The sequence below is a fragment of the Procambarus clarkii genome, chromosome 38 (assembly GCF_040958095.1).
Source record: "Procambarus clarkii isolate CNS0578487 chromosome 38, FALCON_Pclarkii_2.0, whole genome shotgun sequence".
NCBI lineage: Eukaryota > Metazoa > Arthropoda > Malacostraca > Decapoda > Cambaridae > Procambarus > Procambarus clarkii.
Window position 1 is genome coordinate 6,391,444 of NC_091187.1, and position 20,586 is coordinate 6,412,029.

The following is a 20,586-nucleotide window of genomic DNA, read 5'->3' on the forward strand; positions in this document are numbered from 1 at the left end:
GCCGCAGGGCGTGTGGCGTGTGTGGGCGTGGGCTGGGGGTGGGCGTGGGGTAGCGGTGGGCGTAGGGTTGCGTGGGGTGACGGTGGGCGTGGGGTGGCGGTGGGCGTAGGGTTACGTGGGGTGACGGTGGTCGTGGGGTGGACGATGGTCGTCGGGTCAGCCGCCGGGAGAGGGTAGCTGGGTGGGCTGGCGAGGCCTGTGGGAGGCTAGGGAGAGGGGGGAGAAGGTATCCCGGTCACACACAATTAGCACAAAGTTTCACAAGTGCATTATGTTTATCACTACAAACTCACCGTTCATCTGAAAAGACGCACACATTCACTTATAAGACTGCTGGAATACAAGCAGGTTTGTGAGCCTCCCCTTCACTCCCCCCCTCCTCCACATGAGGCCTCCTCCCCGCCTGGAGGCTGTTGTTTATGGAGGCACTGAGATAACCCTCACCCAGGCCTGTGTCCTTCCCCTCCATAGCACGCCTCCCGCCAGGACAACACACCTTTTACAGTTGATTCTGTTGCACTGCTGGAGAGGTAGGCTTCCTCGACCCACTAAGAGTCTTCAGCAGGTATTAACACAGACATGAGTCGATTCTTGACTTCCTCAGGCACTCTTATCCTTGTTGAATGGGCACAAATGTGGGACCCAACCCCCTGCACGACCGACTGCTACGGCTGCCACCTATAATACATATAGATATAGATATAGATTATAGATATAGATATAGATATAGATATAGATTATATAGATATATATATATATATATATATATATAGGGGGGTACCACCACTGGTGTAATTATAGGGACCCACAGCCTCAGAGAAGGGAACACAGAGCACTCAGGGAAAAACTTGACATTTAACTCTGAATACGAAAGAGTGTTCACTTCTCCTACCACCCCCTTTTTTTTTTATTATGATGTACACTTTATTATGCAAGGTTATACAGTTACATATCTGATTTCATACAAAAAATGAACATTAAGAGGACACAAGAAAAAGTTCGCTTCCTAGAGGCTGTAGATTTCCTCGAACTCCTCCGACGCCGGGCAGGAACCGAGGATGCAGCGGGCATTTCCCCTCTGGATCGCGACACTGAGGCGCTGAAAGAGAAAACTTGCTGCTCTAGGGTCTCTTGTGGTGTCAATGAGCTTGGAACCAAGATCCTTAAGAAACCTTCTTGCACTCTCACCCCATGGGCCTAGGGTCTCAGACCCTATTGGAACGAAATTGTACCTTTGATCTAATTGCCTGTACTTGACTGACTTTTGTTTTTCTCTGTGTGTCGCTGCGGCTCCTGCCGTGCCGGCAGAGAGGGTGATGTATGTCGTTGCCAGGGTGGATACGCAAGTATAGTCCCATGCTAACTGCCTGCCACCCTTCCACGGACGCAGTGTGATTCCGTCTGGTCGGCCGGCAAAGCTAACAGAGTCACGGTTCAGTAGGTTGCGGGGCTCTCTCTCCGCTGGACACTGAGCAGAGGCAAGGCTTCTTTTAATGATGTCGTTGACTTCGTCGTGTCTAGTGTGCCAACCACCCGATTTTCCACAGTGCAGGCCATGCAATCCATATTCGTCAGCATCTGCCTCGCCGCAAATACACCTGTGAACAGTGTGGATAGGGGCAGCAAGGCGCAGAGCGACTGCAATACGGAGCTCCTGCGGATCAAGACGTGTGCCTGTCGCAGACATAGGGACTGCCAGAAGGAAGTCCCCTGCATGGGGAGCCTGCACAGCTGTGAGGCGTGCACGATCACTGGGGGTTGTTGCTGCCTCCAGCAAAGCTGGATATATATATATATATATATATATATATATATATATATATATATATCTATATATATATATATATATATATATATATATATATATATATATATATATATATATATATTGGTATATACTGGCAGCAGGTTTTCTTTTAAACATGTCTCATTGAATATGACCGCATATTCTGTATTTACTATCTTCTGATTTAGGGCTTCTATCCCTCTAACTATTTTCTTAGCATCAGGGCTTAGCTGAAAGAGGAGTTCTCCAAAACTCATTTTCGTAATTTCAAGGTGAAGAAAAGAAGTGAATTACTATAGAATGTATTACAATTATTTATAATTGTAATACATTTGTATTACATGTAATACATATAATTTGCACAACGTTTCAAACCTCCATGGTTCATTCTCAAGTGAAAAGAATTTTCAGGACTGTTGTTGTTGTTATAGATTCAACTACTCGGAACAAGTTCCAAGTAGCACGGGCTATGGCGAGCCCGTAGTGGACCTTACCTAGCACAGGAGTGGTGCGAAAAAAAAATCAGCAGATTTCCTAGAATTAATCAAATCTACTCAGCCCGGTGGAATCATTGCTTCCCTGGACGTCGAATCCTATTTACCAACGTCCCAGTCGACACAACCATAGGAATGATACTGGACAGAGTATACGGAGACGAGAGCACCCCTAAATTAGACATACCTGAGCCACACTTGAAGAGTCTTCCCGAGGCATGTACAAAGGAAGCCCCTTTCATCAGTCCACAAATAGACATGTATTTACAAATAGACGGAGTAGCAATGGGCTCCCCCTTAGGAGTTTTATTTGCTAATTTTTATATGGGAACCATCGAAGACAGGGTCTTCAGTAGCAGACAAAAACCAACTGTATATTGCCGTTATGTAGATGACATATTCGTAATAGTAAAAGACTCAGATGAACTAATTGATCTAAAAAGCCATCTAGAGAGAGAGTCAGTACTCCGATTTACACATGAAAATAGTGAAAATAACAGTCTGTCATTCTTGGATGTAATAATAACAAAAACAGGAACCTCTTTAAGCACCAACGTATATACCAAGCCCACCAACATAGGATTATGCCTGAACGGTAGAAGTGAGTGCCCCCAAAGATACAAAGCCAGTGTTCTCAATGCTTATATTAGTCGAGCGCTTACCCACTGCTCTGAATGGAGCAATGTGAGTAGAGAGTTTGAAAGAGTAACTCAGGTATTGGTGAACAACGGATATAGCAACGCGGAAATAAACGCTGCTATAAGAAGACACTTGGACCGTTGGTATAATCCTGAACCTAGAACAGAAACCACAATACCTCCAATAAAATTATATTACAAATCAACCATGCACAGTGAACATATAAAAGAGGAAAGAATAATGAAAGAAATAATCCATAAAGGAGTAAAAAGCTTTACTCCTAACCAAAACATAAACCTGATAATATTCTACAAAACCAAGAAGACTTCCGAACTCCTTATCAAAAACAGCCCAAAGCCGACGGAGAACGCTCTACAGCAGTCAAGCGTTGTATACATGTACACTTGCCCCCACGAAGGATGTAACCTTCAATCTAAGTACATAGGTATGACGTCGTCCAAGCTGACCAGGCGTTTGACATGCCATCTTCAATTCGGTGCCCCCAGGAATCACATGAGACAAGCCCATGACATCACCCTAACAAGAGAAATGTTGAACAAAAATACCTGTATAATAGACAAAACCCAAGATGCAAGAAGATTGCAAATTCTTGAAGCAATTCACATAAGAATAGAACAACCTACCATGAACACCCAAATCACAGAACTATTTACTCTACCCACCATGAGAGTAAGGACAAGACCAGAACATAACGATGCCAACACAGAAGACATTGTTCAACATAACAGGCCAATTACACCTGATTAATCTTTGTATGTAGATAGGAGCTGCCTCATATGGGCCAATATGCCTTCCGCAGTTATCTCTATTCTTATGTTCTTATGTTTCACCCACCCATTTATCCCTTATGTATCTCCCCATGTTTTCACCTTTTTTGTCTTATCACCTGACCCAGTGCGGGTATAAAATCAACCAGTCCTGAAAATTCTTTTCACTTGAGAATGAACCATGGAGGTTCGAAACGTTGTGCAAATTGTATAAATAATTGTAATACATTCTATAGTAATTCACTTCTTTTCTTCACCTTGAAATTACGAAAATGAGTTTTGGAGAACTCCTCTTTCAGCTAAGGCCTGATGCTAAGAAAATAGTTAGAGGGATAGAAGCCCTAAACCAGAAGATAGTAAATACAGAATATGCGGTCATATTCAATGAGACATGTTTAAAAGAAAACATGCTGCCAGTATATACCAATAAATATATATATATATATATATATATATATATATATATATATATATATATATATATATATATATATATATATATATATATATATATATATATATATATATATATGTATATATGACAATGTCAGACCACGGAGGAAAAATGAAACAGGAAATTTCCTTAAGTACTTTCGTATATTAAATACATCTTCAGAAGGTCCAAGAGACATGTCTTCAAGAGACATGTCTTCTGTGTTGGCATCGTTATGTTCTGGTCTTGTCCTTACTCTCATGGTGGGTAGAGTAAATAGTTCTGTGATTTGGGTGTTCATGGTAGGTTGTTCTATTCTTATGTGAATTGCTTCAAGAATTTGCAATCTTCTTACATCTTGGGTCCTCCGGTCCTCAATGTCCTCCGTGGTCTGACATTGTCACATTCTTAATCACGTGTTTATTTTCGTGATATACACACATATGTATATATGTATACATATATATACATATATGTACATATATATATATATATATATATATATATATATATATATATATATATATATATATATATATATATATATATATATATATATATATATATATATATATATATATATTATTAAATATGACCGAAAAAGTAGGACCACGGGTGATGGCTTGTTGGCCATCATGTAACATCATATTTAATAATATATGTCTACAGGAAAGACTGCTACCAAAATATACTAATATATATATATATATATATATATATATATATATATATATATATATATATATATATATATATATATATATATATATATATATATATATATATATATATTATTATTATTATTATTATTATTAAATATGACCGAAAAAGTAAGATTAATAATTCTAACACGAATTTTCTCAATCTTTCGTACATTTCGTTTCACTGTTGGAGGTAAATCAAAAATCAATTCTCCAAAATTCATTTTTATTTCTAGTCTGACGCGACACGAGCGCGTTTCGTAAAACTTATTACATTTTCAAAGACTTTAGTTCACAAATACACAACTGAATAGAACTTACGCATCTCCGATTTTATATCTACATTTGAGTGAGGTAGAAGGGGTGATGTGGCATTAACACAAGACAGAACAAGATGTGGTATTAATAGGGTATTAATTTCATCAACACAAGACAGAACAAGAGTATTAATAGGGTATTAATTTCATCAACACAAGACAGAACACGAAACAATGGATATTGAATAGAAGTGTTTGTAGAAAGCCTATTGGTCCATATTTCTTGATGCTTCTATATTGGAGCGGAGTCTTGAGGTGGGTAGAATATAGTTGTGCAATAAATGGCTGTTGATTGCTGGTGTTGACTTCTTGATGTGTAGTGCCTCGCAAACGTCAAGCCGCCTGCTATCGCTGTATCTATCGATGATTTCTGTGTTGTTTACTAGGATTTCTCTGGCGATGGTTTGGTTGTGGGAAGAGATTATATGTTCCTTAATGGAGCCCTGTTGCTTATGCATCGTTAAACGCCTAGAAAGAGATGTTGTTGTCTTGCCTATATACTGGGGGTTTTTTGGAGCTTACAGTCCCCAAGAGGGCATTTGAAGGCATAGACGACGTTAGTCTCTTTTAAAGCATTCTGTTTTGTGTCTGGAGAGTTTCTCATGAGTAGGCTGGCCGTTTTTCTGGTTTTATAGTAAATCGTCAGTTGTATCCTCTGATTTTTGTCTGTAGGGATAACGTTTCTATTAACAATATCTTTCAGGACCCTTTCCTCCGTTTTATGAATTGTGGAAAAGAAGTTCCTGTAAAATAGTCTAATAGGGGGTATAGGTGTTGTGTTAGTTGTCTCTTCAGAGGTTGCATGGCTTTTCACTTTCCTGGTGGGAAAGTGTTCTAAAGTTGTATACTTCACTCTCGTGTTTAGAAGAGTTGTGCCTTAAGCATAGACACTGTGTCTTCCCATATTAACAGGGACTTGATGAAATTAACGTCTAAATGACCCCTCACTTGCTCTAGTGCTCTTGGGAGGTGGTGATCTTTGGTGTATTTAAATACTCCGAAATTACCATCTCTTTTAAATGTCTGAGCGGGTGGTGGAGCGGGTTAAGGCGTACCTGTTATGCCAGTTGCTGGAAGGCTTCTATGCTGGCTAGGGTTCGAGTCTCCTGGTGGGAAAGTGTTCTAAAGTTGTATACTTCACTCTCGTGTTTAGAAGAGTTGTGCCTTAAGCATAGACACTGTGTCTTCCCATATTAACAGGGACTTGATGAAATTAACATCTAAATGACCCCTCACTTGCTCTAGTGCTCTTGGGAGGTGGTGATCTTTGGTGTATTTAAATACTCCGAAATTACCATCTCTTTTAAGGGTCTGAGCGGGTGGTGGAGCGGGTTAAGGCATACCTGTTATGCCAGTTGCTGGAAGGCTTCTGTGCTGGCTAGGGTTCGAGTCTCCTGGTGGGAAAGGGTTCTAAAGTTGTATACTTCACTCTCGTGTTTAGAAGAGTTGTGCCTTAAGCATAGACACTGTGTCTTCCCATATTAACAGGGACTTGATGAAATTAACGTCTAAATGACCCCTCACTTGCTCTAGTGCTCTTGGGAGGTGGTGATCTTTGGTGTATTTAAATACTCCGAAATTACCATCTCTTTTAAGGGTCTGAGCGGGTGGTGGAGCGGGTTAAGGCATACCTGTTATGCCAGTTGCTGGAAGGCTTCTGTGCTGGCTAGGGTTCGAGTCTCCTGGTGGGAAAGTGTTCTAAAGTTGTATACTTCACTCTCGTGTTTAGAAGAGTTGTGCCTTAAGCATAGACACTGTGTCTTCCCATATTAACAGGGACTTGATGAAATTAACGTCTAAATGACCCCTCACTTGCTCTAGTGCTCTTGGGAGGTGGTGATCTTTGGTGTATTTAAATACTCCGAAATTACCATCTCTTTTAAGGGTCTGAGCGGGTGGTGGAGCGGGTTAAGGCGTACCTGTTATACCAGTTGCTGGAAGGCTTCTGTGCTGGCTAGGGTTCGAGTCTCCTGGTGGGAAAGTGTTCTAAAGTTGTATACTTCACTCTCGTGTTTAGAAGAGTTGTGCCTTAAGCATAGACACTGTGTCTTCCCATATTAACAGGGACTTGATGAAATTAACGTCTAAATGACCCCTCACTTGCTCTAGTGCTCTTGGGAGGTGGTGGTCTTTGGTGTATTTAAATACTCCGAAATTACCATCTCTTTTAAGGGTCTGAGCGGGTTAAGGCGTACCTGTTATGCCAGTTGCTGGAAGGCTTCTGTGCTGGCTAGGGTTCGAGTCTCCTGGTGGGAAAGTGTTCTAAAGTTGTATACTTCACTCTCGTGTTTAGAAGAGTTGTGCCTTAAGCATAGACACTGTGTCTTCCCATATTAACAGGGACTTGATGAAATTAACGTCTAAATGACCCCTCACTTGCTCTAGTGCTCTTGGGAGGTGGTGATCTTTGGTGTATTTAAATACTCCGAAATTACCATCTCTTTTAAGGGTCTGAGCGGGTGGTGGAGCGGGTTAAGGCGTACCTGTTATGCCAGTTGCTGGAAGGCTTCTGTGCTGGCTAGGGTTCGAGTCTCCTGGTGGGAAAGTGTTCTAAAGTTGTATATATATATATATATATGCCAGTATATATATATATATATATATATATATATATATATATATATATATATATATATATATATATATATATATATATATATGCAAACAAGCCTGAATGGTCCCCAGGACTATATACAACTGAAAACTCACACCCCAGAAGTGACTCGAACCCATACTCCCACAACTGGTATGTACAGGGACGCCTTAATCCGCTTGACCATCACGACCGGACATAAGGAAGTGATAGCCGAGGCTATATGAACCACTTCCCCGCCGGCACTCGGATGGTAATCTTGGGCATAGCATTTTATCAAATCACCTCATTCTTTGGGGCACACGTGAGGAACACAAATGCAAACAAGCCTGAATGGTCCCCAGGACTATATACAACTGAAAACTCACACCCCAGAAGTGACTCGAACCCATACTCCCACAACTGGTATGTACAGGGACGCCTTAATCCGCTTGACCATCACGACCGGACATAAGGAAGTGATAGCCGAGGCTATATGAACCACTTCCCCGCCGGCACTCGGATGGTAATCTTGGGCATAGCATTTTATCAAATCACCTCATTCTTTGGGGCACACGTGAGGAACACAAATGCAAACAAGCCTGAATGGTCCCCAGGACTATATACAACTGAAAACTCACACCCCAGAAGTGACTCGAACCCATACTCCCACAACTGGTATGTACAGGGACGCCTTAATCCGCTTGACCATCACGACCGGACATAAGGAAGTGATAGCCGAGGCTATATGAACCACTTCCCCGCCGGCACTCGGATGGTAATCTTGGGCATAGCATTTTATCAAATCACCTCATTCTTTGGGGCACACGTGAGGAACACAAATGCAAACAAGCCTGAATGGTCCCCAGGACTATATACAACTGAAAACTCACACCCCAGAAGTGACTCGAACCCATACTCCCACAACTGGTATGTACAGGGACGCCTTAATCCGCTTGACCATCACGACCGGACATAAGGAAGTGATAGCCGAGGCTATATGAACCACTTCCCCGCCGGCACTCGGATGGTAATCTTGGGCATAGCATTTTATCAAATCACCTCATTCTTTGGGGCACACGTGAGGAACACAAATGCAAACAAGCCTGAATGGTCCCCAGGACTATATACAACTGAAAACTCACACCCCAGAAGTGACTCGAACCCATACTCCCACAACTGGTATGTACAGGGACGCCTTAATCCGCTTGACCATCACGACCGGACATAAGGAAGTGATAGCCGAGGCTATATGAACCACTTCCCCGCCGGCACTCGGATGGTAATCTTGGGCATAGCATTTTATCAAATCACCTCATTCTTTGGGGCACACGTGAGGAACACAAATGCAAACAAGCCTGAATGGTCCCCAGGACTATATACAACTGAAAACTCACACCCCAGAAGTGACTCGAACCCATACTCCCACAACTGGTATGTACAGGGACGCCTTAATCCGCTTGACCATCACGACCGGACATAAGGAAGTGATAGCCGAGGCTATATGAACCACTTCCCCGCCGGCACTCGGATGGTAATCTTGGGCATAGCATTTTATCAAATCACCTCATTCTTTGGGGCACACGTGAGGAACACAAATGCAAACAAGCCTGAATGGTCCCCAGGACTATATACAACTGAAAACTCACACCCCAGAAGTGACTCGAACCCATACTCCCACAACTGGTATGTACAGGGACGCCTTAATCCGCTTGACCATCACGACCGGACATAAGGAAGTGATAGCCGAGGCTATATGAACCACTTCCCCGCCGGCACTCGGATGGTAATCTTGGGCATAGCATTTTATCAAATCACCTCATTCTTTGGGGCACACGTGAGGAACACAAATGCAAACAAGCCTGAATGGTCCCCAGGACTATATACAACTGAAAACTCACACCCCAGAAGTGACTCGAACCCATACTCCCACAACTGGTATGTACAGGGACGCCTTAATCCGCTTGACCATCACGACCGGACATAAGGAAGTGATAGCCGAGGCTATATGAACCACTTCCCCGCCGGCACTCGGATGGTAATCTTGGGCATAGCATTTTATCAAATCACCTCATTCTTTGGGGCACACGTGAGGAACACAAATGCAAACAAGCCTGAATGGTCCCCAGGACTATATACAACTGAAAACTCACACCCCAGAAGTGACTCGAACCCATACTCCCACAACTGGTATGTACAGGGACGCCTTAATCCGCTTGACCATCACGACCGGACATAAGGAAGTGATAGCCGAGGCTATATGAACCACTTCCCCGCCGGCACTCGGATGGTAATCTTGGGCATAGCATTTTATCAAATCACCTCATTCTTTGGGGCACACGTGAGGAACACAAATGCAAACAAGCCTGAATGGTCCCCAGGACTATATACAACTGAAAACTCACACCCCAGAAGTGACTCGAACCCATACTCCCACAACTGGTATGTACAGGGACGCCTTAATCCGCTTGACCATCACGACCGGACATAAGGAAGTGATAGCCGAGGCTATATGAACCACTTCCCCGCCGGCACTCGGATGGTAATCTTGGGCATAGCATTTTATCAAATCACCTCATTCTTTGGGGCACACGTGAGGAACACAAATGCAAACAAGCCTGAATGGTCCCCAGGACTATATACAACTGAAAACTCACACCCCAGAAGTGACTCGAACCCATACTCCCACAACTGGTATGTACAGGGACGCCTTAATCCGCTTGACCATCACGACCGGACATAAGGAAGTGATAGCCGAGGCTATATGAACCACTTCCCCGCCGGCACTCGGATGGTAATCTTGGGCATAGCATTTTATCAAATCACCTCATTCTTTGGGGCACACGTGAGGAACACAAATGCAAACAAGCCTGAATGGTCCCCAGGACTATATACAACTGAAAACTCACACCCCAGAAGTGACTCGAACCCATACTCCCACAACTGGTATGTACAGGGACGCCTTAATCCGCTTGACCATCACGACCGGACATAAGGAAGTGATAGCCGAGGCTATATGAACCACTTCCCCGCCGGCACTCGGATGGTAATCTTGGGCATAGCATTTTATCAAATCACCTCATTCTTTGGGGCACACGTGAGGAACACAAATGCAAACAAACCTGAATGGTCCCCAGGACTATATACAACTGAAAACTCACACCCCAGAAGTGACTCGAACCCATACTCCCACAACTGGTATGTACAGGGACGCCTTAATCCGCTTGACCATCACGACCGGACATAAGGAAGTGATAGCCGAGGCTATATGAACCACTTCCCCGCCGGCACTCGGATGGTAATCTTGGGCATAGCATTTTATCAAATCACCTCATTCTTTGGGGCACACGTGAGGAACACAAATGCAAACAAGCCTGAATGGTCCCCAGGACTATATACAACTGAAAACTCACACCCCAGAAGTGACTCGAACCCATACTCCCACAACTGGTATGTACAGGGACGCCTTAATCCGCTTGACCATCACGACCGGACATAAGGAAGTGATAGCCGAGGCTATATGAACCACTTCCCCGCCGGCACTCGGATGGTAATCTTGGGCATAGCATTTTATCAAATCACCTCATTCTTTGGGGCACACGTGAGGAACACAAATGCAAACAAGCCTGAATGGTCCCCAGGACTATATACAACTGAAAACTCACACCCCAGAAGTGACTCGAACCCATACTCCCACAACTGGTATGTACAGGGACGCCTTAATCCGCTTGACCATCACGACCGGACATAAGGAAGTGATAGCCGAGGCTATATGAACCACTTCCCCGCCGGCACTCGGATGGTAATCTTGGGCATAGCATTTTATCAAATCACCTCATTCTTTGGGGCACACGTGAGGAACACAAATGCAAACAAGCCTGAATGGTCCCCAGGACTATATACAACTGAAAACTCACACCCCAGAAGTGACTCGAACCCATACTCCCACAACTGGTATGTACAGGGACGCCTTAATCCGCTTGACCATCACGACCGGACATAAGGAATGAGGTGATTTGATAAAATGCTATGCCCAAGATTACCATCCGAGTGCCGGCGGGGAAGTGGTTCATATAGCCTCGGCTATCACTTCCTTATGTCCGGTCGTGATGGTCAAGCGGATTAAGGCGTCCCTGTACATACCAGTTGTGGGAGTATGGGTTCGAGTCACTTCTGGGGTGTGAGTTTTCAGTTGTATATAGTCCTGGGGACCATTCAGGCTTGTTTGCATTTGTGTTCCTCACGTGTGCCCCAAAGAATGAGGTGATTTGATAAAATGCTATGCCCAAGATTACCATCCGAGTGCCGGCGGGGAAGTGGTTCATATAGCCTCGGCTATCACTTCCTTATGTCCGGTCGTGATGGTCAAGCGGATTAAGGCGTCCCTGTACATACCAGTTGTGGGAGTATGGGTTCGAGTCACTTCTGGGGTGTGAGTTTTCAGTTGTATATAGTCCTGGGGACCATTCAGGCTTGTTTGCATTTGTGTTCCTCACGTGTGCCCCAAAGAATGAGGTGATTTGATAAAATGCTATGCCCAAGATTACCATCCGAGTGCCGGCGGGGAAGTGGTTCATATAGCCTCGGCTATCACTTCCTTATGTCCGGTCGTGATGGTCAAGCGGATTAAGGCGTCCCTGTACATACCAGTTGTGGGAGTATGGGTTCGAGTCACTTCTGGGGTGTGAGTTTTCAGTTGTATATAGTCCTGGGGACCATTCAGGCTTGTTTGCATTTGTGTTCCTCACGTGTGCCCCAAAGAATGAGGTGATTTGATAAAATGCTATGCCCAAGATTACCATCCGAGTGCCGGCGGGGAAGTGGTTCATATAGCCTCGGCTATCACTTCCTTATGTCCGGTCGTGATGGTCAAGCGGATTAAGGCGTCCCTGTACATACCAGTTGTGGGAGTATGGGTTCGAGTCACTTCTGGGGTGTGAGTTTTCAGTTGTATATAGTCCTGGGGACCATTCAGGCTTGTTTGCATTTGTGTTCCTCACGTGTGCCCCAAAGAATGAGGTGATTTGATAAAATGCTATGCCCAAGATTACCATCCGAGTGCCGGCGGGGAAGTGGTTCATATAGCCTCGGCTATCACTTCCTTATGTCCGGTCGTGATGGTCAAGCGGATTAAGGCGTCCCTGTACATACCAGTTGTGGGAGTATGGGTTCGAGTCACTTCTGGGGTGTGAGTTTTCAGTTGTATATAGTCCTGGGGACCATTCAGGCTTGTTTGCATTTGTGTTCCTCACGTGTGCCCCAAAGAATGAGGTGATTTGATAAAATGCTATGCCCAAGATTACCATCCGAGTGCCGGCGGGGAAGTGGTTCATATAGCCTCGGCTATCACTTCCTTATGTCCGGTCGTGATGGTCAAGCGGATTAAGGCGTCCCTGTACATACCAGTTGTGGGAGTATGGGTTCGAGTCACTTCTGGGGTGTGAGTTTTCAGTTGTATATAGTCCTGGGGACCATTCAGGCTTGTTTGCATTTGTGTTCCTCACGTGTGCCCCAAAGAATGAGGTGATTTGATAAAATGCTATGCCCAAGATTACCATCCGAGTGCCGGCGGGGAAGTGGTTCATATAGCCTCGGCTATCACTTCCTTATGTCCGGTCGTGATGGTCAAGCGGATTAAGGCGTCCCTGTACATACCAGTTGTGGGAGTATGGGTTCGAGTCACTTCTGGGGTGTGAGTTTTCAGTTGTATATAGTCCTGGGGACCATTCAGGCTTGTTTGCATTTGTGTTCCTCACGTGTGCCCCAAAGAATGAGGTGATTTGATAAAATGCTATGCCCAAGATTACCATCCGAGTGCCGGCGGGGAAGTGGTTCATATAGCCTCGGCTATCACTTCCTTATGTCCGGTCGTGATGGTCAAGCGGATTAAGGCGTCCCTGTACATACCAGTTGTGGGAGTATGGGTTCGAGTCACTTCTGGGGTGTGAGTTTTCAGTTATATATATATATATATATATATATATATATATATATATATATATATATATATAACTTGTGTGTATATATACCCCTCCCCCCCCCTTACATCTAATTAGTTAAAAAAATCTATAATATTTTAAGTTTTACTCAAGATGGTTTGTGTAATAGTGGCGTCATTAGTAGCAGTATGTGTAACTCCTGTCCCTTCAATTGTACATTACTCTTACGTTCTTTGTACACACACATTATTTTGAATAAACATTATTATTATTATTATTATTATTCTATAGGATAATGTTCTCACCCCAACAATGCCATAGGCATATAATTCACCCTAACAATTCCATAGACCTGTGTCCACACCCCAAGAATTGTATAGGCCTATGTAAGACAATGGTTGAACAGAAAGTACTCCAGTACTTACGGAGGATGATGAGAGTGCGAGGAACAAGGTGGTCAGGTGGAGCCAGTGACTCCTTCCTTCAACAGTTTTGTCTCTCCCTCGTGGTATATCCTCAATGTCTTCAGTGGTGTGGCCTCACCACACACCTACACTGCCATAAGTGTCCTGAGAGTACTGTGGGAGGGACAATTTGGCCGGTATTGTGGTCACAGGTGACCGTCTCTAAGACAGTGAGGAGCATCAGTGTTATCTTCTTCATGATGGTAGCTGCAGTTCTTATCAGAGTTGTTATCTTGTTGTTGGTGATTAAGTGGCGACATTGCTATCAGTTGAGGAGCGGCAGTGTTATCTTCTTCTTGATGGTAGCTGCAGTTCTTCTTATCAGAGTTGTTATCTTGTTGGTAGTGATTGCGCGGCGACATTGTTATCAGTTGAGGAGCGGCAGTGTTATCACACGGGTCGTCGTATACACCTCGTGTAGCAGCTTGCTGTTGTTGTGATGACGTCACTCGCTCGCTTGCCCGCCATCTTGCCCCGTACATTTTCTTTGGTTACTGATCTTTGCCGAAACTGACTTTTTAATTGTCTTTATTTTATATACACAGGAGTTTGTTTATTTATTTATATATATACAAGAAGGTACAATAGGTTTATGAGAGTACATAGCATTGATGTTTTTACATTCTTGTAAAGCCACTAACACACATAGCGTCTCAGGCAGGTCCTTAATCTAACAGATAATTTTAAGTAGGTAAATTGTAGCTAAATTGAGAAAAGTTAATAGTTACATTGTAAGGAAATTTGAAGAAAATTAGTAGGTACATTTACCTACTGTTATTGTTAGGTATATTGTAGCATAATTTGAGGATTATTGTTAGGTACATTGTAGTAAAATTTGCGTTCAACATAACAACCATGATAAGATGATGACAAGATACAACGGTGAAGTTATAGGGCTTAGACACATATTTTGGGGCAGCACACGATACAACGGTGAAGTTATAGGGCTTAGACACATATTTTGGGGCAGCACAAGATACAACGGTGAAGTTATAGGGCTTAGACACATATTTTGGGGCAGCACAAGATACAACGGTGAAGTTATATGGCTTAGACACATATTTTGGGGCAGCACAAGATACAACGGTGAAGTTATATGGCTTAGACACATATTTTGGGGCAGCACAAGATACAACGGTGAAGTTATATGGCTTAGACACATTTTGGGGCAGCACAAGATACAACGGTGAAGTTATATGCCTTAGACACATATTTTGGGGCAGCACAAGATACAACGGTGAAGTTATATGGCTTAGACATATATTTTGGGGCAGCACAAGATACAGTGCGAGTGTGAAGCACTAGGTAGAAAACTATGAAGATGAAATTAGGTACTTTTTGGTGGTACTTCTGAATAAGCGGTAGGATGGACAGCTTTTTACTTCATTAGGGAGTGAGTTCCATAGACTATGTCCCTTTATTTGCGTAGAGTGTTTATACAGAGTTAGTTTGACTCTGGAGATATCAAAGAGATATTTATTTCTGGTGTGGTGATAGTGAGTTCTATAACTTCTGTCAAAGAAAAGTTTCAGATCAGAGTCTCCGTGTGATGAATGGGGGGGGGGGGGGGTATGGCTTAGTATAGGGGGGGGGCCTGTGTAGCATGTGTGCAGATGTGTATATTGAGGTGCAAGTAAAGGTGTATGTTAAAGTGTATGTATTGGGAGCGAAGAGTTGTACAGGTGCATCTACATCCGCCACCAAGATTACGTTAATAAAACGAGACTAAAACCAGTGCACTAAAACAGAAGTGTTAAACAAACAGGGAAAAAGGAGGAATCCCCTCCTCCATTTTAAACCTAGACCCAAATATCACAGAAACAAGGTTATCGCGAATAACCGAACTCAATTACGGGCTCACCATAGCCTGTGCTACATGGACACTTCGTTCTGAGTAGCTAAATCTGAAACAACAACAAATTTCCTTATTATTTACGGGTTATTCATGCCCGTGCCACCTCTTGGGTGGCTTAATCTTTATCAATCAATCCCTTATTATGATGGTCTCAGAACAATGCTGGGAGCACCTATATGGACGCGTCGAGAGAATCTAAGAATGGAAACCAACTTACCAGCCTTAGAAAACAGGATCAAACAAAGGATAGCCACCATAATGGCAAAACTGTTGGAACCACCGCCAGACTGTCAATCAAAGACAGCATACACAGATCGCTTCAGAGAAACCTTCAATAAAGAACAAGTGCATGGACGGATAATCTGGTCAAGATTCTAGAGAAAGTGGACTTGAAATGGACCACTAAATACAAAGGAGAAGACAGACCATACTTTCGGCAGCCTCCTCCATGGGAATAATCAAGTCTAAATATCATCATTGAAGGATGACCAGTTACAAAATCAGCATGCGACTTGCAGAGGCTCAAAGCAGCCATAGACCTCAGACCTCAAGACCCACAACGACTCACATCTTCACAGACGGATCAGTTGATCAAGAAAAAGGTTCTGCTGGGGCAGCAGTTTACACTACCAACCATGAAGCTTACTGGAGCATGAATAGTGGGTGCTCAACATTGCAAACAGAATTATATGCCCTGAAGGAGGCCATAAACTATTCAATTGACAATAATTTACATGATGTCATCATTCATACCGACTAAATCTTTGCTCCAGGCATTGTTATCCAGTCAGCACAGAGATAATATACAACTCCTCACAGAAATTCAACATACAGGAAAAGAAGCCCATAATCTAGGGCTGTCAATCACCCTAAATTGGATACCAAGTCACATTGGCACAGATGGTAATGAAAAGGCAGACTCACTAGCAAAAACTGCCACTGCTCTATCTGTTGTACAGGTTCAAATACCTCCAAGTTTTTCACAGATTAAGGAGCAAATCAAGAAGAAAATAATCAATTATCAAAAGTTGCCACAGAGCCAAAGTATCGGAAGGAAGATCCACTGGTGCTCTAAGAACCACATCCGACGGACATTCACCATACGTTCAAAAGAGTTTGCAGATGCAACGTGTGAGGGCAGTGGGGCGATAGTCATTAGGGAAAGTCCTTAGAGACCTTGGTTTCCGAATAGGAAGAACAAGTGCCTAGAGCCGGTCCTCAGGGACTGACGCCGACTCCCAAAATACGGTTATAGATACAGTAAGTACTGAAATGCACATTGGAGGGAGATGATGCAGCATCTCATAATGTCATCTAAGCCTTGTAACACAGCACTTGTGGATTTGAGGGTACCAAGCCCAAAGTTCCAGCACCTATTGTAAATTACAGGAGAGGGAATGTACTCCTGAACGGAGCATCTGGCACCAGCAAGAATTATAGAAGGCGGAAGGGACCTACTATCATAAGTGATCTTCACAACTCGAAGAGGCTGATGACGACATCCACTTGGGGGCCGAGTGACCGTATCAACCTGGAGGACAGAATGGCCTTAGGCTTCAAGGATATGTTTAATATCTTCGTGGCAGTCTTTCAGTTCCCCAACATCATTCGCAACATAGTGCGGGCGGATAACAGTGCCAATACAGACATTTAACCAGGTATTTTTGGAGATTCTAGCAGGCGTCTCCCCAATGCTGAACAATGCGACTAAGCCGGCAGCTGCTTCCCGAGAAGGAGCAGCAATGACACGTGTACCAGAACGAATGGGGTTAAAAGTAACAGAGTTATCCCCTGAAAGAATGAGCTGTTTAAGGAGGAAGAAATCACCAGACCGTGTAGAATCCAGATGGTTGAGATCAAAGTATTTAGTCCACGTAGCAGGACCAAACAAGGCGTGGAACATATTACCACTGGAAGGAATCATGCGAGTGCACCTGTGGGGGGTTATCTTAAGTTATCTTAAGATGATTTCGGGGCTTTTTTTAGTGTCCCCGCGGCCCGGTCCTCGACCAGGCCTCCACCCCCAGGAAGCAGCCCGTGACAGCTGACTAACACCCAGGTACCTATTTTACTGCTAGGTAACAGGGGCATAGGGTGAAAGAAACTCTGCCCAATGTTTCTCGCCGGCGCCTGGGATCGACCCCAGGACCACAGGATCACAAGTCCAGCGTGCTGTCCGCTCGGCCGACCGGCTCCCTGAAGGTTGGCCAACCCTCCCGGAGGGTTGGCACCAAGCACCCCCAGTAAGTGGAGGGGTAAATGGCCCAGTTGTCACAATGAGAGAAGGAGCCACTCCAGGTGATGAGGTGGTCATCCCTGGGGTTTTGGGACTCAACCCTACCAAAAAGGTGGGGGGGGGGGGGGGGAGACCGAAAGGGTTTAATTGGGAGGGTCAAAGGAGTAGCTAGGTTTGGGCCCAATGTAGCAGGGGCTACATAGCCCAGTCTTCCAACACAGTCCGACTCAGGGGCTTGGTCGCCCACCCCACACGCCTGGAAAGTTATATGAGGATCATTCAGTGGCATAACAATGAGCAGGTAATAATTTCATTCAAGAATAAGCCCCCATACCCACCATGGAGTCACAATTAGAGGATAGAACACCCAACAAGATGGCGCCCCCCCCCCCCAGGCGTGCATCATGAGTATACACCCCGCAATCGTCACCTAAAGAATCTTCAGTCCGTCGAAATCGGGTTCAGCAACGAAGGCGAGGAGTGGCATCAAAACCGTCCCCTCCCTCGCAACGTCGGGTACCACAGTTCTACGGGTGAAAGTGTGCCTCCCCAAACATCCGGGCGTCAAAACAGAAGATGTACGAAAGAATATTCAAGAATGGCAAAAGGTCGGCGGGAAATGACAATTAGAAAGGAGATGGAGAAGGCAAAATGAAACATAAGGAAGAGGAAACAGCATCCAGCACAATTAGTGAAGACGGCAGAGGACTGTCCCATGGAGCATCACACCCCGGCAGGTGCCCACCAAGCTCCCTCACTACGACAACGGGCTGGAAAGGGAGGAGGGGGGGGGGGAACCATAAGGTTACTAAAGGACAGAGAAAATGCTGTCCCATGGAGCATCACACTCTGACAGCAGCCCACCAAGCCGCCTCACGTCAACAACGGGCTGGAATGTGAAGGGGTGACGGTAGGAGACCAACTCCACCGTCACCCGGCGTTAAACCCTAAACTACTGCAGCAGACAACGACTGCCAAGTGGAAGGCAGTACAGGGGCTATGCTGACCCAAACCAACACTGCTGCAACCCTACCAACAGCCATGTTAACTCTGCCTCAGGGGAAAAGGAAACTACTAGTCAGGGGCTGTTTTATGAGGGTTCCAAGAAAACCTGTCACACAGAGGGCGGCAGAACAAATGGAATTCAAACCAGTGATGCATGTCACCCTGAATATACTTGGGTTTTTATTGAACAGTGGACCTAAACCCTAGATCGTAGTCAAACCCTACATTCCCTTGGGTGGTTACCTCAGACCTGTATTCTCTATAGTCGTGGACACAATCCCATCTGACCTACATGTACCAGGTCTAAGGATCACAATTAAACATTTAAAACAGCAGCGAGTCAAATTAGCTGATCCATAAAACAAATCTTACTGTATCAAAGATATAGGAGTGTTAATTGGGTCAGATTATTATAAACTCATCTCTGGCAAACACCAATTGCACGGGATGACCATACTGAACTCTGCAGGTGGAAAGTCCCATTGTGTGAAGAGAACTGGAATGGTGGAGATGTGATTATAAACTAGTGAAGATATTGACTCTTATACGTTTCACCTTTTTTAAGCTGGGTCTTTCCCTCTACCCCCGTCCACTCCCACAGCAGTACACAGGTGCACATAGTTACACAGCAGTACACAGGTGGACATAGGTACACAGCAGTACACAGGTGCACACAGTTACACAGCAGTACACAGGTGCACACAGTTACACAGCAGTACACAGCTGCACATAGTTACACAGCAGTACACAGGTGCACACAGTTACACAGCAGTACACAGGTGCACATAGTTACACAGCAGTACACAGGTGCACATAGTTACACAGCAGTACACAGGTGCACATAGTTACACAGCAGTACACAGGTGCACATAGTTACACAGCAGTACACAGGTGCACATAGTTACACAGCAGTACACAGGTGCACATAGTTACACAGCAGTACACAGGTGCACATAGTTACACAGCAGTACACAGGTGCACATAGTTACACAGCAGTACACAGGTGCACATAGTTACACAGCAGTACACAGGTGCACATAGTTACACAGCAGTGCACAGCTGCACATAGTTACACAGCAGTACACAGGTGCACATAGTTACACAGCAGTACACAGGTGCACATAGTTACACAGCAGTACACAGGTGCACATAGTTACACAGCAGTACACAGGTGCACATAGTTACACAGCAGTACACAGGTGCACATAGTTACACAGCAGTACACAGGTGGACATAGGTACACAGCTGCACATAGTTACACAGCAGTACACAGGTGCACATAGTTACACAGCAGTACACAGGTGCACATAGTTACACAGCAGTACACAGGTGCACATAGTTACACAGCAGTACACAG

General features: G+C 44.4%; 1 protein-coding gene across 1 annotated transcript in view; it reads right to left on the minus strand.

Moving 5' to 3' along the window:
• The window catches only part of LOC138372370 (tripartite motif-containing protein 59-like), an 80,412-nt gene extending 66,109 nt beyond the window's left edge, over positions 1-14,303 (minus strand). The window contains exon 1 of the mRNA XM_069337670.1: positions 14,095-14,303. The gene's annotated coding sequence lies outside the window, so the exon portion shown is untranslated. The remainder of the gene's footprint in view (positions 1-14,094) is intronic.
• Positions 14,304-20,586: the final 6,283 nt, after the last annotated feature.